This window comes from Amblyomma americanum, unplaced genomic scaffold (genome assembly GCF_052857255.1).
Source record: "Amblyomma americanum isolate KBUSLIRL-KWMA unplaced genomic scaffold, ASM5285725v1 scaffold_290, whole genome shotgun sequence".
NCBI classification, from domain to species: Eukaryota; Metazoa; Arthropoda; class Arachnida; order Ixodida; family Ixodidae; genus Amblyomma; species Amblyomma americanum.
The window spans coordinates 27,262-46,260 of NW_027526762.1; the positions used below are offsets into that span (position 1 = coordinate 27,262).

At 48.1% G+C, this 18,999-nt stretch overlaps 1 pseudogene across 1 annotated transcript; it reads left to right on the forward strand.

The window, feature by feature from the left end:
* The first annotated feature begins 3,911 nt into the window (after positions 1–3,911).
* LOC144112500 (glutathione S-transferase B-like) lies at positions 3,912–18,468 on the forward strand (annotated as a pseudogene). The gene is made up of 4 exons (XR_013310283.1): positions 3,912–4,057; positions 15,829–16,042; positions 16,508–16,699; positions 18,165–18,468. The product of XR_013310283.1 is annotated as a glutathione S-transferase B-like (transcript).
* Positions 18,469–18,999: the final 531 nt, after the last annotated feature.

Below are 18,999 nucleotides of genomic sequence, written 5' to 3' on the forward strand. Positions count from 1 at the left end.
GGATATGTGGATGACTACCTCATATTTTTTCAGGCTTCTGATTTCACCCGCGGCCTTCATGAATTGTTAATTTATTCCGTAACTGTGGTTAAGTGTTAAACTTTACCACTGAAGCACCGATTGTTGGCAGAATTCAATGTTTTGACCAGTGGCTGCGCTCTCGTCCGGGTCACTGGTGCTGGCAGTATCGTCCACGAACTGCGAAGGCTTTGTTAGACTTCAATTCATCAAGCTCAAAACTTGTAAAGGATGGTATGTGGTGTCCTGTATCCGGTTAGCCGTATACAAGTGCTGCGCGCACCTAATCAATCATAGCTTGACTGAGCGGTTGGCTAGGTGTAAAATCGGTGTGTACCTGTATCACATCATAATCAGAGCATGTGAAAAGATGATGAGAATGGTAAAAAGTGGTGCAGGGAAGCAACAGATTAGCACTGACACCCCGCACCACGCCAGGAAAAAAGAGTTGCTGTTGTTCCGTATATCCAGAGGGTGTCCATGGGTTAAAGAAGCTAGGGGAAAAATACGGCGTGAAGGTTTTTTCGGCACCCAATAAGTTGAGTGGCGTCTGTGCACAACAAAAAAGGAGATCTGACATTAGCCTTCGTGATAAAACGGATGGGTGTCAGGTGAAGCATAGACCAAAGTTCATTTCATGCAGTGTTGGAGTTGTTTATAGGTTTCTGCTTTCTTGTGGTGCCGTATTTATTGGCCAGACCGGACGGTGCTTTAATAAAAGCCTTCAGGAACACTTAATTCCTGCGACAACGACTCGTCAAAGTCATCCATTCACCTCGCACTGCACCGTCGTTTTAAAGGGTTGCAGCCCGGTATTTTCTGCTACAACTATTTTTTTAGACATGCGGACCAATTGGCTAGAGAAATGATGGAAGCCTATCACATGCATTATTCTGGAGACACTTGCGTCAGTCAGCCTTAAGTAGTGGCGTCATGATGGATGGATGGATGGGTGGATGGATGGATGGAAAGAAAAGTATCAAGTGTTCAGCCGTTTTCCCCTCTCCACACTCAACGCACAACGTGTGTATCTCGTGGTACCTGACTCTATATGTCTTGGTCCCCAAAACTCCCTTCCTGGCCTCAAACAACAAATAGCTTTTCCTAAAATGATCATATATATTTTCTTGGCAATTTCCTGCTTAAAGATGCTGTATGGTCCCAGTGCCGATTTCGTGAGCATCCTTGTTTTCCACAGGGCTCTCTCTGTTTTGTTGAACCTTTTTCTTAAGCGATAATTGCTGATTTTGCCCTTTACTGCTGTTCAGATATTTGCTTTCAATTTCTAGTTCGATTTCTCACTTTCTTGTGAACATTCCTTATGTAGGGGTATCTGAAAACTTTCCTAGCCCACTGCTTTTCCACGATTTTTCTCAATCGCTCCTCAAATGCTATCTTACTGCTAGCTTCTCTGCTCTCGAACGACGCCCATCCCATATCACCCTGTACCCTCTGATTTGGTGTATTGTCATGTGCTCCCAAAACTAGCCTCCCTACGCTGCGTTGTTTTATTTGCAACCTTGCTTTAGCATTCAGCAAGCGGAAGTTTGGGCGAGTTGTAAGTGTTCATTGCTTTAGCATCTGGTGTCATGTACAGGACCGCATTGCCGAAAGTCAGGCTAGGAACCATCACCCCCTTTCAGATCCCACTTACCACTTCATACCTATTGTAGTTCCACAGCGCCCTATTTTTCATGACAAATGCATTCCTGCTAGCTTTATTCATTACTTATTTTTCATGCTCTGTCAGATACTCAGCCCAGTTATTTATCCACACCCAAAGATACTTGTGCTCAACCACTACTTCTGGCGTAAACTACTGTATTCTATGCTCGCCGCCCTGATCATTAAATATCACGGCTGCAGATTTTGTCTTACTAAACTTGAAACCTAATCTATCACCCTCTGTACCACAAATGTCTATCAATTTCTGCTAATCTTCCTTGTTGTTAGCCATTAGCACTATATCACCCGCGTACATTAGTCCCGGTAATGACTGTTAAATCCATTCACCTTTCTTGAGAAAAGAAAGGTTGAAGCCTAGTCGACTCCTGTCTAGTTTGGTCTCTAACACTTGCAGGTACAACATGAAAAACAAAGGAGACAGAGGACATCCCTGTCAAGCCCCCGCTGTATCTCTATAGGCCCTGATACATTTTTCCAAATTTATAAGCACTTTCTTACCTTTTTATATATCTTTTAAAAGATTAATTACTCCATCTTTCACATCCAATGTGCCCCAGTATGTCCCAGAAATCCTCTTTAATAACGTTCTCGCAGGCTCCCCTAATATCCAGAAATACTAACCATAGGGACCTGTGTTCCTATGATAGCGCGATTAAGGACGACTCCAAGTGTTATCTTACTCTGGCCAGAGCGTTTTTGTTGTTGGACACGTGCGCATTAGTTATTGCGATGTATGCCGATTCCGTTTATGTTTGTTTTTGTAAGATCGGAATATGTATATATTCTTCCCTTTCCGTAATAAATTTCGGATGAAGTCAGCGCTTGTGTTGTCTATTCTCTCCTTTTGTCCGTGTTTCCTGCGCTGTTGTGAATATTAATACGTACCAACTCGCCCAACTTTTTCAGTCATCCACATTTATCAGCCACAGTTTCTTTTCTGTTCTCATAATACCTGACTGCATAATTTTTATTCTAATTTAGTGAACTTAATGGCTTAAAGCAGCATGCGCTTCCATTGCTTCCGAACGGATCAAGCGATGAAGGAGTGCTGTGCGCCCCTTCAAGGTTGTAAAGGGCAGGCACGGGGAAGGGGGGGGGGGGGGGCGGGGAGTCGGCGGTTAAGATGGCCAATTGGATCAAACTTTTTCTATATTCGATTTTTGTCTCTTAATTCGTGAAATGTGTTTTGTGGAGGAAAAACGCTGAGGCGCCCGTGTACTCTGCGATGTCGGTGCACGTTAGAGATCCCAAGGTGGTCGAAATTATTCCGGAGCCCTCCACTACGGTACCTCTCTCTTTCTTTCTTCTTTCACTCCCTCCTTTATCCCTTCCCTTACGTCTGTAACTAATAGGAGTAGCCATTGTTTTTTTGCGCACGAATTCTTAGACGTTGAGGAGTGCAGTAAAGCGCTCGAATTTTTCACGTGAACAAGCAAGAGTTTTTGAAAGTTACTATTGAAGAAATCTTTTGAAGTAAATATTCTTGCGGAAGATTAACCTTCGTTTTCATGGGTACATAGAGTCTAAAAAACGGAACTAATAGCTTTATTGCGCAGAACAGGCCTTTGTGAGCATGCCGACATGAAAAAGTTGTACACATTCTTCTTAATTGCTTAGCGCCCCGGGGTTGACTTTAGGAGGGTGTTAACTATAGTTATTCAATAATTATAACAGCTAGCTTAAAATAAAACGCAGTTCTGAAATGTATAGAAAGTGGCACGGAACGTGCCAAATGTGGCTACATTAATGTTTAAATAACGCTTACAGTTAAGCCCCTACCTGCCCGCTTAATCAGTAGACATTTAAGATCACGCATCTCTTTCTCAAGAGCGGCGCGTGCGTCTTGCATTCAAACAAAACCCGACGCGAAAGCAACACGCCTGTCTTGCAACACGCGCTGTCAGCAGGGTCGCTCCGTTTCCGGCATCAGGCAGCGCGCGCACCGACGATTGCGCAGACGCGCGGACAAACGACGACCGGCGCCACTTACGGCGTCTCCCTTTCACTTACATTTCAAGGACAAAGGCCGGAGTTCAACGGCTGCCGGAGAGAGCGGCGCCGCTCTTTGCCTAGGCCGGCGCCGAGCCCCCTAGCGGCGGCCAAGTTAACACATGACACGCGGCGGTGTCCGCCGCGGCGGCGCTGTCGTCGCCGGCGCGTAGCTCGCCTAGCCTTCTTGCCGCTCATTGCCATTCCGCTGCCCGGGGTAGTAGGCGTGGACGCTTGTTCCAGAGGCTAGAGGAGACTGCTGCAAGCATGGCGCCCTTGGTGCTCGGCTACTGGACATCCGCGGCCTGGGAGAGCCCATCCGCTACTTCTTGAACCACGTTGGCGTCCCCTTCGAGGACAAGAGGTGCGGCTTTTTCCGTGCATTTTCTTCCGGCAATTTCTTCGGCCTCCGTAGTTACGTGCGTGCTTGATTTTGGTCTCGGTTCCGTTTTCGGGTGATAGCAGCACCGCCTTTGTCAAAAATTTAGAGCCCAGTGGGTTTTGCTTCCAAGCCATGTAGTGTTCATGTAGCATCCGTGGAAGTTCTCACCTTCAAAGGGGACAGAATCAGAGCTGCTCTTATCTTCAAGAGGTTTCGAACACGTGGGATGCATAACAAGCGGCACTGCATTGTCCAGTAGCAAGCCCTTATGTGCTGTTAACATTCGACGAAGGTTGTGCTTGTTCTTGCGCACTTCAAGCTCAAGGTCTATCTAATGTAGCTGATACGGTCTTGTTATTATCTATACTGAAGCTAACTTGCGGGAAAACTGCAACGAGTGGGCATTTACAATGTAGACTTGGTCGTACCGTTACTTCCCATTGGCCCAACCGACTGCCGAGTCATGTGCGGCGGCCGGAGGGGCGACGCCACCGCGGAGCGGAAGTCATGGAAAGCTGAGACGCTTCGCGAATGAAAGGCACTGGACAGTATCAGTCCGTTGTAGTCAGAGTACAGCAACGTTTGAATCCCATATGCCATCTCATTGACTATGGCAGTAGCGCTCAGATCCTCTTCCATATAAATTGCACACAAGCTGGCGCTGTAGTTTCATTCGGTGTCGTCTGAACCACCCTCTTTGCCTCTTCAGCGGTTATCTTGAAAACACATGCACGTGCTGACGCTGGAAAGGTTCCGACGTCATTCAGTCCGTTCATTTAACGGTAACTTGTATGAAGCCTTGGTGTCATATGCCAGCTATGCCGAGAGCTTCGTTTCCTCTGCTGCAACCAAAGCCCCCTCAGTCGTAATAAGATGGGCTTTATTACATATGGACGCTCCGTCTTAGAGCAAAGCCAACAGGATAAGATAACCAATGTAAAACCGCATCGTCATATTCTATACAGAAATGTTAATCTATTTCCTATTCATATAATAACCGAAAGCCAGCGGTCTTGCATTGCATGCCTCACACCTGTGGCGCCATTCCCTTCCTCCTGAGAGCCGCCGCGGGGGCAAAAGTGGTTATGGCGCTCGGCTGCTGACCCGAAAGACGCGGGTTCGATCCCGGCCGTGGCGGTCGAATTTCGATGGAGAAATTCTAGAGGCCCGTGTACTGTGCGATGTCAGTGCACGTCAAAGAACCACAGGAGGTCGAAATTTCCGGAGATCTTCACTACGGCATCCCTCATGGCCTGAGTCGCTTTGGGACGTTAAACCCCACAAACCTTCCTCCTGAGGACGTGGAGAGGACACCTGACGCCATCGATTTTGCAAGGGTCGTGCATGTCGAAAAGACACTGCGAACGCAAGCTTGGAAAACCTATTTCATGCAAAGAAACTAAATCAACAGTGGCGTTCTAAATTTAAAAGCTTTCAGTTCTGAATATGTTTGAAATAGCTAAGATGAGAATTTAAAAAGTAAATGAATAACGAGAAAGGGCTGTTTTCAGTTTTGCAGTAACACATGTTTTGCCTCTCTACCTTTGGTAGCATACGCAAGGAAAATTGTCGCTCTTTATAGTAAGGGGCTGGACAGCTTGGGGTACCTCGGTTTACACTTGTCGCAGTGCCAGTAGTGTAAAGTTAACTTTGTGGCACAGAGGGAAACCAGTTCGATGTGTGCTGCGTTTCAGTCGGAAGAGGAAACCCCCAGAGGTTTGTCAAAAGAATACAATAGACACTGAGGGAAGGGAACTGTAATTTTAGACAGAGTAAGTGTCAAGTGGGTAGATAAGATTATGAAATTTGTCTGGGATATGGCTGGCACAGCACTATGCTAATTATCGTCATCAGCGTTTGTTGCCTCTTGTGGGCCTTGGGTTGGGCATTACACAAAGATTGGGAACAACGAAACATCTTGAAGTAAAATATGTTTTAATAGTGTTCGTTCCAGATTTCAAAGTGAACGATGAATAATTTTATGCGAGAAATTTAGACGAATGACGTAACAGTTCGTTGGTAAAGTTAAAACTATGCTGGAAGATACCGGTACACTACGATTGGACGAAGCAGTGAGCGTCAGCGCGCCATCTTTGCACACCACGGACGTGTCAAAGACAGCGCGAAAGGAGAGAAACGCGGAAAAAATGTTAGTTTCAAAAATACCCAGGGAGCCAGAAATTTAAAGAAATGCCTGTCTCGTGAAATTTTTACCCTGTTTCTTCATTTGAATCTTCTTGCCTGCATTTTCAAAGTGTTGCAACTGCAGATTATGTGTCGCTGCAGTGTTGGTTAACTAGATAGCTACCTGGCTTATTATTCTGGGAACATCTGTGGCAGAAAGTAATGTGTAGCAATAGCTGCATCATAGAGAGGGGACAAGCAGTGGTCTGCGCGGAGTTATAAAGCTCTTGGAGGTTTGTCCAGTTATTCCACTGCGCATCTAGGCGCTTTGATTAATAGAGCTTTGTTGAACCTCCGGTGCACCGTTAAGGCCATTCGTACAGCTTCCCATTAAAATCATGCATGCCATAAAAGAGCTGATAACGTCAGCACGAATTATCGTGCGAAATTAATGCTTCCAATGTATCAGCCGCGTGCGTCTTGAACGCCAAGAGTTGGGTACAGAGCTTATTGGTTCTGATCTGACAGGATTTTTTTTACGCTTAGCATTTCTGAAAGGGAGTATTCACGCCTTGTTTCCTAGTTTTTAGATAATTTTGCTTCCGAATATTGCTTTTCCGTCCCAGCTAGCAGTACGCAGCGTCCCAGTGTCCAGCTGAACACTAGGTCAACAATGATGCAAGAGACTAACACTGGCTTCAAGTGGCGATCTGTTTTACAATTGGATTACAGCGACCGGTAAACACGCAGGTAGCTTCTAAACCGTGCATGCAGGTACAACGCTATTGCAATGGACAGCTTTCTTAGATGCTTTCGTGGTGCAGGCCCGACTCTAGTACTATCATGGGCTGTTTCGAAGTTTTAAAGAGCAAGCGGACAAAGTAGTGGGCAAGAACTTAGTAGTCAACCCAACGTACCCGGGACTTTTCGAGGCGCACATCGGCGGCTACATTACGACACGCGCTACGTTGCATATGCGGGAGCAGATGGGCGCGGAAAAAGTACTGTCGTAACATCTCAACATTATACTTCTACACGTATGATTCACAGATAGAGGTCGAGCGTCCGCCGTCCATTGAGTGCGAGCACCTCTTTACATCAAACAGCGTGCAGCAGACGACGTGGGGCGTATATGACTTTGTGACACTTCAGCTATTACAGGTTGTGAGATGGGCAACCTATTCGTGAAATAAACGGAGAAGAACACATTTCACAGATATATACTGCACTGAATAAACTCTCATTCCTGGGGAACTATAATTTGTCCCATCATCATTAGCCGGACTACGCCCACTTCAGTACAAGAGCTTCTCCTATATTCCAACTAACCCTCTCCCGCGCCAGCTGAGGCTACCCTATCTCTGCAAACATCTGAGTGCGTTAAAATAACTGGTTTTGTACTTGGCCACAGTCTCCTCTATGAATACACCAATTGTTTCGACACATGAACAGTAAAATGCAAGGAGCAGTTTATGTTCGAATATTGGAAGTCGTGGCCTTTTGAGTTCTCGAACAGGTGCGAATTATTTGGCATTTTTTGCTGTGCAGCCTCCAGTCGGAAGCCCTAGGCGCTCGGCGGTGAGCGGTTGTAACAGCGAGAATGAAGAAAGGGAGAGAATGGGGTGTATGCAATGCTCGTAGCTGGGATGCATTTGTCGGAACATCTGCACTGCCGAAGAGAGGCAGACCCGTTGCGTGACAGCAGGGATCTGGAAAGAGCTTTGTTTTGCTTGCTTTGAATGGGTGTCTGCGTTCCTCTGGCGGACTGCTTCATGAGCACCCAAGTGCGCACCCCCTGCTGCCGTTTTCTTCGTTAGAGCCCCCCCAACCCCCCACACCGCGGGGTGCCCGCGAGCGGAATGCGGGTGGCCGCGTCGCTTTTCCGAGTTCCGAAGGAAAGCCCCTCCTACAGCAGCTGTCATTCACCGTCCCTTGCGTTCTTTTCATTTCGTCGTCGTGTTCGATTGGCGACTCCGAGGGACGTTTGGGGAGTTGTTTCGGTAATAGGTCGCGTGCGGGAGATGAACGGAGACTGCCACCGACTCAAGCAGCAGGAAGGTCCGTAGAGTTCTCCCTCCTGGTTCCCTGGCCGTTGCCAGATGACCTAAAACGTGGGTGGTGAGACGTGCGCACCTTGTATGTTTGTTTGAGTCGAGGCCTGAACGTAGTCCCCTCGCCCATCTGTGTCGTGTTGGCGCTCCCGAGTCGGGAAGGCCTGATCTGGCTGCCTCTTCGTCATTGTAGGCCATTGCCGACTGCGACACGCGGTGAGCCATCGATATGTGACCTATGTCCTCGTAAAGATGAGCTTCGCGCATCCCCCAACCTCTTCTGTTACGTCGGGTGCAATATAACCCTTAGGTTCGCGAGCGAGCGCCCTTAGCTGCGCCGTCATGTGTGTGTATAGTCGTTGCTTTGTGCGCGCTCCGGCGCGGGCCCGCTTTTCAGAAGCTGCGGCAGGGCTGTGGGTTATACACATGTCTGCCATTAGTGCAGCGTTCTGTAATTCAGCTTACTGTGTAATGAACACTTGTGCTTTCAGATAACTGTGCTTTCCTTCCTTCAGAGCAAGAGTGAAGGCGCGCTGGGAACTCTTGGCTCTGCGTTGAGATTGCTCTGGCGAGATCGCGCGTTGTGTGGGCTAAGTGCCACCTAACGCCTTGCATTGGAACCCCACAAACTTCAGTTGTTTCGCCGGGCGCGTGCCTGCTTCGCGTGCGCACTGTGCTCTTTGAGGGGCGACGCCTGTATTGTCAGCCGTCAATTCCTTATAGCGGTAAGTGCTTTCGCTGCACTTTTACACCCTCTTCACCTTGTTGATAGCGGTTCCGAGTAGCCGGAGATTGCATCAATCGTAAGAACAAGTGCTCAGCACTATCGTGAGTGCAGGCATTAGTTATGAGACGACCAGGCCATGCATCGAAAAGATGATCTTGTGTGCCGCTGCGAATTGGGTGGGCTGCTGAAATTGACAGTTTTAAATGGAGGTCAAGTGTAAAAAGCTGTGCCCATAAATGGATGTAACCGGGCTCACAAGCAGTGTTCAAATCTGAATTCATTTATTTCTGCGGGTCAGTCCACACAGTCGATTGTTGTGGTCCACTTTTGCTAAACGTACTTCGGAAAGCTAAAAACTCTCGGCACTCTCCTACAACGGAGACTGCGTGCTCTTCCCGTCATATTTTTATACTGCAGAGACTAGAGCGAAATGTGGCACTCTTGTCGTGTGGAGTCGGCTCTTCAGCAGTTCATCCACCGTTTGAGTCATGCAAGTACAGGGACATTACGTATAGCTGATTTGAGGCGTCAGTGAGCAATTTATACCTAGATTTGTGGACAGTTAATCGGCATAACGCCAGCGCTGCTCTCAAAATGTCAGCTGGAATGACGCAGCAAACAGAATGTTAAACTGATTAAACCTACTATACAGATTGGAAGGATTGTCATGATAGAAACAGAGTTGCACATTTCAGGCTACGAATCGACACGCGAACGAGTAACACTCTACTTGCTCAAGCACAACCTGCAGCTGGCGCAGAGAAGAGGGCGCTGCATTCAAGCCTGCTCGTGACAAGCCATAGGTGCAAGCGTATGTTTAAATGCTATTTTCTTCCACGGCTGCTCATTAGAGTGCATTACTCTCGTAACGTTCACAGGCCATAATACTATTTCAGCTCTTTCCGCTCGGTTTTGTTGTCTTTAAATAAAGAATATGGATTTTTATGGCGCAAGGGCATCTATGGCCAAAGAGCATGGCACAAGGTCATTTTAAACTTCTCAAGGTCGGGTCAGAGATCCATTTCCCAAGCATTTCACCTTTAATGAGCTGAGCACCAGGCCCAGGGAAAGCTTGTACCCACTGTATCACCGGTGGGTACCCGGTGACACTGGGGATCGAACGTTTTCGTGTCATTTAACCCTCCTAATAAATAGCACCTCCCATCATTTCAGTTCATACAGTACACCTTATTTAAATAAACGCTGCTTTCGCGCTGTTTTCTCTAGTTTCTTTTTTGCGAGAATAAACTCTCTACCAATATGTATTTACTAACAATTGGCTTAACTTATTCCTGGCACACAATTTCATGGCCTACAAAACATAAGGGTACGTAATGCGGAACGTGAAACGTGCCAATACCCAAGATTACTGCCATTGGTGAACCCTACCCATTGTAAAGAAAGCAACTTAAGTAGGAAGATGGCAACTGGCTGCATTGATGCGCCAGGCTGTTTTATCCAAAAGGGATTGTGTCGCAACCTCTCTCCGCTGGAAGCATCCCTTCGATTAGAAATAAAACGCAAGAGGGCACAATGCTTGATGCCAGCCATATTTGAGTTAATCAGCGTTCCATCTTTCCTTGGTTGTGTCTTAATTACTTCAGCCTGAAGCTGCCTCTCTGCTGCTAGTATGGAAGCTCTTAATTTACCCCGCCTTCTGTAGCTTAATGTCTTTGCAGTGAGACGTTAAGACCTTTACCAATCCTCTGGTGGACCTCGTCAGATGTAAGCCAGCCACTCGCTCCGAGACCTGTGCGCAACCAGTGCGCGGCACCCATCTAACGAGCGCGTGTTTAAATTCGTTCAACCGCAAACTTCAGAATAACGAAGGCACCGGCGCGTCTAGGTGTAGTTTTGGACCTTTGCTTGCGAAGACAAACATTATCTTGTTTGTGCGGGTGAGGTGCAAACCAAATCCGCGGTACTGGCTACTTTGACGTGCCCGTTTGTTTTCAAGGAGCGGACGATTACGTCTAATTCTTATTCTAGCCGGGACCGTCTCTAAGTGCGCTCGGGCCATTCTTCTTAACGCTCCAACTAGCGGTGGGCGGTTTCTAGACTTCGGTGGGTCGCGGTTTGTGTGCAGGCGCTATTTTCGAAGCCGCTAGCCTATGAAGGTGATAGGAGCCTGTGCCTTTGTCTGCAGATGGCTCTGGAGTCTTGCGTAAAGAAAACCGAGACGGCAGTATTCCGAAGCAGCTATCTCGGTCTTGAGAGGCGGTTGTGAGACTGTGCGTTCGCTTTCGCGAGCTGATAAGGCAGTCCGGTGACACCAAAAAACGGACCGGAAGGTGACCGGACTTAAGCGCTGCTGACCTGCTCGGGGAGCAGTGAGAAGGCAGATAAGGAATCTGTTGGCGCTGAATAAGGTCAACCGCGACAGCGAATCTCGGAATGTCGAGGTATCTTGGCAGGAGCAACAGCGACGACGCGCACGGCCGCGTCCGACTCGAGCGCGTGCGCCCACGTGCGCCGGGAGACACGCAAAGGAGGCGTTTCGCTCCTTTCGCTTACGGCACGGTTCAGGTGTCCGCGGAGATGTGAGACAGATACTGCGCCATTTCCTTTACCCAAAAACCGAATTTCAATTTTCATTTCTTATCGAAAATTTCGCCTTCGAATGGTCAAATGAGCTTGCGAAACTACCTGCGCCATAACTCTCCACTTCTACTTATGCGACAGCTTCGTACTAGCGCTGTAGTGTAGAGCCCCCACCGTTACCTTTCCCAAAGGACAGAAGAGCGGATGAAGCGCGATTCTTTTGTGGTTATCTGGTCCCACGCAAACCCTGCACGCGTTGCGACAGTGTTAGTGGAACGTGGTTTCGTGATGTGATGGTCCTGGCTCCGTGTCATCGGAATACTAATACTTTGGTAAGCGGTCACAAAAGTGTTGCTCCGAAGCGTTTACCCTCAAGCGTAGAATGCCTGTAAAATTACACGACGTCGCGCGTCGGTTCTTTTCTAGCACATAACCTGGTTCAGTAGTTTTGAGCTGGGCGAGTCGGTACATGAGTGCAGAAAGAAAACCAGCCCAAAGGACGGAGACACAGAACAGGAACACAGGACGATGCTGGACTATAAACTGCATTTATTTCAGAAACGATCACATTTATACCCTTAAGTATCAAACCAAGCTTGCGCACACATGACAGATTTACAAGAAAAGGCAGTTTGCAGCATCACTGACAACCATCAGGACCGCAATCATTTTGCGACACGTTACGTTAAGCAGTTCAAAAATCTAATTTCTTTATCTAATAGACTAACCGTCCTGTCACTTACACATCGATATGCTTGTTTAACGATATGGTATGCCTCTAGAATTTCGCGTTGGCTCTTAGTTTTACCGCGTCAAAAAATTGAAGCCTTCTTGAAGAGCGGAGTGCATTTGTGCTTCCTGAAATGTTTAGGCAAATTCGCCCCGTCATCTGTGGAAAGCGACCTTTCATGTTCTCTGATCCGGGTGTTAAGACAGCGGCCAGTCTGCCCAATGTACACATTACCCTACTTGCACGCACTTTCACACAACATAAAGAAGGTCGCGAGTAGGCACGGTGTAGATGTAGTCTTCTCAGCCCCGCGAAAACCGGCCAGTTTCTGCAGAAGAACTGACGGTAGCAAGAGTAAAGTTTCACAGTGCACAATCAATCATGAATTCAAATACGTCACCTGTGCTACCCAGATAGTGTACTGCATACTTTTATCGTGCGGGAATATGTACATTGGGCAGACTGGCCGCTGTCTTAACACCCGGATAAGAGAACATGAAAGGTCGCTTTCCACAGATGACGGGGAGAATTTGCCGAAACATTGCAGGAAGCACAAATGCACTCTGCTCTTCATGAAGCCTTCAATTTTTAAACGCGGTAAAACTAAGAGTCAACGCGAAATTTTAGAGGCATACCATTTCATTAAACAAGCAGATCGATGTGTGACACGACGGTTAGTCTATTAGATAAAGAAATTAGATTTTTGAACTGCTTAACGTAACGTGTCGCGCAATGACTGCGGTCCTGATGGTTGTCAGTGATGCTGCAATCTACCTTTTCTTGAAAATGTGTCATGTGTGCGCAAGCGTGGGTTGATACTGAAGGGTATAAATGTGATTGTTTCCGAAATAAATGCAGTCGATAGTCCAGCGTCGTCCTGTGTTCCTGTTCTGTGTCTCCGTCTTTTGCGCTGGTTTTCTTTCTGCAATCATAACCTGGTCTCGTCTACTTCAGATGCGATTACTGCATAATAATGACAATGACTGTTGCTTTCTGGCACAACTCGTGGCGTCCGTTCTCCAAGGTCGCCAGAGGAGAAGCAAACATGCGTAGCAGAAGAAGGTAGATAGAGGATCGGAATGTACTGAGCAGCCCATGTGTCATGAGCGGCGTTTACATGAGCTCGACGGTCGTGTCGAGTTCTTCAGAGGGTCCATGCATATGCCGTCCTGTCGAGGGGTCCTGTACAGTCAGCGCGACAGCGAAGGATGATTTGGCCCTCAGACGCCTCCCGAAAATTGCCCTTTTCCCCCTCTCTTCGTGAAAGACATGAGAGCGCAAAAATGGCAACAAAGACGAGTAAGGGATCAGGACGAGCGCGGTTTTTTTACTCGTCCGTGTTGCCATTTTTGCGCTCTAATGTCTTTCACGAATATGCACCAACAAGCCCAGTTGCAAGTACTTCTTCCCCCTCTGTTTCCTAGAGAAATGATTCTGTACAGGGGGCAAGAGGCGATTTACTGCTCGCGCAGTCCCGGCTTCGCGGGTACGCCGCGACTGTCTACTCGCTGGTATCGAGTTCATGTGGACGGATACTCGTCGAGTTCTGGTAACCTTGTTCAGCCCGACGCCTGACTCGACGTGCTGCTGTCGCGTTCATGTAAGTGAAGCTATAAGATGGGAAGAATAGATTGCATTCCTTGACCCGCATCACCTTTAGTACCCAACATTGTATTGTTCTTCATAATGTTCCTCATCTGTGTATTCCTTTTTCGCTGAGACCTAGCTAAGCCCTCGCCTGCTCATATTCCTTGGCTTAGAGGTTAGCATCAAAATTAGGCCCGGCAGATGGCTGTTGTTGTTCGATGAAAAAATTCGGAGAGCTTATAGCGTTTTCGTTCATACATAACCTTCATTTTATAGTTAAATGTCAGATAATCAACGTTGTGTACCTCACTTCTTCGTTACCGTCCTACTGGTTGCTATGCATGAACACACTAGCTCGGCTTCAAGCAGCAGAGAGCGCCACGTGTTGCCTCATCGCTCCGCGCCAGGTATATCCTCTTCTGCCTGTTAAGAGCCACGCGTACATGCGCAGCCGACATACGTGCAACGAATTCCCAACGTATCCTGTATCGTGCTCGAAGTCACGTCGTCCACCACGTGAGGAAACCTTGCACTGCGCATTCCAGGGAAGGCGTTAAAGGACAGCAGTGAGACGTCACTGCCTAGCGGTCAGGTTTCCGTGCGCTGTGCACGCTGTAGAAATCAATCCCAGCCTCCTGCTGCAATATCAATTTACCGCCGTGTCACGCGAAGCTGGCGAGCTAGTCCAGACGGGTTCCACTGTTAAAAAAAAAAGTAAAGGCTGGAGTGCTGGTGAAGATCAGTTTCCCTGACGCCATGTGATCCTGGCATTGTTGTCGGCCGCCTTATCGGCGAGATCAGTTTTTCGTTTGCTGCTCATTCGGCACCTTTTACACTTGGAGGTTTCGCGTCGGCAACAGGACTGCAAGTCCGAATAGCAGCATATCGTCGTAGGCATCCTCCTATTGCAGATATTCGTAAGATCGTTCTGTCGGATTGAGTACAATTTCGCTTGTTTGCCGTTTAAGGACTGTCGTGTCGGTTCGAGGCCACTATAATTCGCTGCAGACGGAAACTGTCATCTGGCATGAACAGGCCGCTCAAGATTGTGGGACATGCTCCTTATCGTATTGAACGCGTGGTTGTTGTGGAGAGGGGTGGTGGCAAAAATGTGGGTTGGGGACAGCCTATTGTGAACAGACAATGGCACTTGTTAGGGTACAAATCATAGGAGACACGTATACCTTTCTGATGAAGATTTCGAGGGCTAGCCTCCGCTCATACTTTTTTTGCGATGCTCTCGTTTCTGAGAAAGAAAAATCAGCCGCTCCACTTTATCTATGAAAAGACAATGCCTTTTTCGGGCCAGCTTGATTGGCAAGCTGAGTCGCATGATCATCCTGTAGAGTGAGTGGAAAAATGACTAGGTGCCTCTTTTTCTCTCACACGCACACGCTCACATGCACAAACACATATACCACGGTTTTGTCTCCGAAAGAGGAATGTACTGCTAACGCAGCCAAATGCGGATGCGCAGGAGGGCTGAGTGCCACCCATTCCCACAACAAATGTCCAACTGACCAACTTCTGTCGCTTGTTTTGCTACACACATGTCGCGATAAGAAAACGCCTTGGCGCCTTTATTGTCCAGCAGTCATATTTTCTCCCTCAAGTAATTTCACGCTCTTGTTAGTTACAAAATTGCGATAACGGGATCTATGCACTCTTGTTCTGGAGGAAAACCTGCTGTCTTGGAGCCTTAGAAACACCATACCGTTATTTCTCCCTACATGCATGCCGAGGTGACGAGGCAGCCTTTCAGTGTGCGCGCCTAACCAGTTATCGCCGAAAGCTAGCGAGAGCACGTGCAACAGGCTCGTAGCAGGTTTACTAAATGAAACCTTGCTGCGGGTGCATCTGCTCGTCTAACAGCCGTGTCCACGCGAATTGCTGAGGCGACGTTACTCGCTGGCCAACGCATTCCGTACAGCGCGCCGACTTTGCTGTGTTTGCAATCCGCCTCCTGTGCAGACTGTCCCGCGTGTTTACGCAGGTACGGCTTCGGCGACGGCCCGGAGCCCAGCCGTGACGAGTGGCTGGCGGTGAAGTTCAAGCTGGACCTGGACTTCCCTAACTTGCCGTACCTGATCGACGGCGACGTGCGGATGACGCAGAGCCAGGCCATCCTGCGCTACCTGGGCCGCAAGCACGGACTGGCGCCCAAGGACGAGGAGACACAGCGAAGGGTCGATCAACTGGAGCTGCAGGTAAAGCATGCCCTTGGGACATAAGCGAGAATGCCATGATATAAAAGCACCTAGGTGTTTAGATTGGCGCTCAAGGAGGCTATTTGACGGGACTTAAATGTTTCGTTTGCATTAAGAATTTTTCGCCTCCATGTCTCCTTAAGCACAGATTCGCAACTGCCCAGTGACAGCAACGGTCTTAACCGGGTAGCACAAGTTTTTCCTTTGCCTTTGCGCGAACTCGGGAGGAGCGCAGCGCTCAGTCACTGTCATAGAGGAAAGGGCTGATATCCCTGCAATAAAGAAGCAAAGCCACTCATCTTCTGTGAAGAGAGAATATAACGGAAGTTCGTCCTCCTATTCTCTGAGGAACAACTTGAGAATGTTTGCTAACCAAAAACAAGTTAGTAAAAAGTTCTGACATGACACTAAGCATTTCAAGCTTTTTGACTCTGCTTCTCCACCGCTTCCTCGGTGGCTTCGCAGGCTTCCGACGTCATCTGGGCAGCCGTGCGTGTTTGCTATGACCCTGCCTACACTGAGGAGAAGCGTTGCCAGTTCCTGGTCGATATCGCTGACAAGCTTCACCAGTTCGAAGCGTACCTCGCAAAGTACGGGCCCTTCGGAGCTGGGAAGAGCGTCACTTACATAGACTTCCTGCTCTACGAGACTCTGCAGGTACGTTCTTGCTCTGAACTCCGGCATAATAATAGAGTTATCAGCGCAACTTACAGGGGGTGCCTGTAAAGCTGGGAAAAAGCGAAATAGGAAATTTCTGGAAACCGAAAGCAGTGTCGGCTAGGGACATTTACACTGTCCCAGCCAGCCTCGTACAACTCAAACCGGCTCGAGGCTTAATGTAGCGTTCTGAGAGACGGATGCTGTCTTCCCGTTGGTTTCCTAGTGTATGCTCGGAAGCCCGATGAGCGGCAACCCCGTCCTTGTCACTCTTGCACCTTAAAATCCTCTTACTGTCGCGTTACAACGCAACGGGTAGTTTTAAGTCGCAGGGAGTACGTCGCAGCAGGAGACTAGCCCTCCTTACCCGGAATGAACTATTTTCACGGAGTAAACCCGAAGTGGTGGTTGATTCAGTTTTGTAGCTGTTACACGCGCATAGTTCGAACAGGGATTTCAAAAGAAGTTCGCTTGGAAACAAAGCATTTTACATTCCTCAGGCAAGATGTAAGCGACAAAATGGTGGTATCCAGTTTTATCGACAGGATGTTTGGTGGTTCGTTCATAAAATGCACTAAAGTTTGCTCATAGAGTTTGCACATATCCTTCCGCCACCACTATCTATCACTACGACTTCATGAAAGTCGCGAAAAGGACTGAAAAACGGGGGAGAAGGGGGGGGGAATTGAAGTCACATTCTGGTAGAAACCCTGCTACACGTTCTGCGCGACATTATCGTAAGACGAAGCACGGCATTTCCACCCTGAGATGGGAGAAGTGTTATATCGGTACAAACTGCTAACGTAATCTGGCGCAAAACCTCCGGGCATTTCCTTCACGCTGCTAACGGCGCTAACGGCGTGCATTCAATACGTGTTAACAAAATCTGCACGACGAAACCGCTTTTCACCGACTCCTCACGCAGGATGGCATAGTATAGCTCTTGAAATCTGCTCTTTCACGCTTTTTCTTCTATCACATTGGAGTGAACGCAAATTTTATTCTGTATGACTCCAGCTAAGGATATAGAACAGCTGCGCAGGGCAATCTTTAAGGTTTTCTAAGCCCAGCGTGTGCGGAAATTAACGTTGCGCTGTTTCATGATGTGCGATGGGACGCCAAAGATTTCCAGTTCGCGTGTCGGTGTACCGCTAGACTTCGCGGAATCGAACGTGGAAGAGCTATATCCACAAGACGGTGGCTACGCGAAGGGAATAACTTTATTTCTTTATAAAAAGACCGGATGGCGATGGATCAAGAGACCGATCGCCACTACCAGCAGGTGAAGTAAGTTGGGCAGGTATGCCTTTGCCCTCGACTTTTTGTAATCGCAGTTACCTGACAAAACCAATTGCTCTGACTGTACCGGCTGCAGGCCCCACTTTACACCTCTGTTTTCTTTAACGACAAAAATCGCGCCCTGTCACCTTGCGGTGCGTTCCTATCTCAACGGCGCGTTTCGCAGGTGATCAAGATCCTTGGCCCTAGCACCTTCCGCAAGGGCTACCCTCCTCTAGTCGAGTACTGCGAGCGTGTAGCTGCCCTACCAGGGCTCAAGGAATACCTGGCCTCGGACCGCTTCAAGTCCTGGCCCATCTGGAGCCCCTTCGCCAAGGCTCTGGCCGCGCAGCAGAAGCCACCTGCCGATGACTGCTGATGGGTGGCTGTCGATGCTGTCAACACGGGGACCCGGCGTTCGTGACCGCCCGACTTTAAAAGAGAATGTTCCTCATTAAAATAAAATAAACTTCATGGCTTTATAAAAAATATACCCTCAGATTGCCTCTGCGTTCGGAGCTTTTTTAGCCGTGGAAAACGCGGAAGAAAATACTAAGCTCTTGAATGGTTGCTGTGTTGTAGGTCGGGCGCTGTTCAATATCGTAAGGCATGAAGCCTCACATTTGCTACTACTGTATAACCCTGCAGTAGTGTTACGAGGAGGCATACATTAGACTACTGGAGATAAGTGCCCAATAGTTTACTTAGCAATTTACCCTAGATGGCGGCTAAAAAGACGAAAATGTGTAACCAAAAGCACTTGCCTGGAGTTATGTGCCCAATACGTTACTCCAGGTGGCGGCTAAAAAGATGAAAACTTTCCAACAAAAGCACTTACGTACTCTCGGAACTATCGGGGTGTTAGTATCAGACCGGTGTCCTTGAGAAAACATACAGGCTTTTGTTCCAGGTGACGCTGAAGCTGTCACGCCAGGGAATAAGTACATGCACCAGGAGCAGGGTGCAGTGCTATCGGAGGCGTAAAGTAATTTTGCATAGTACGTGCTGCTGTAAAATTTCGG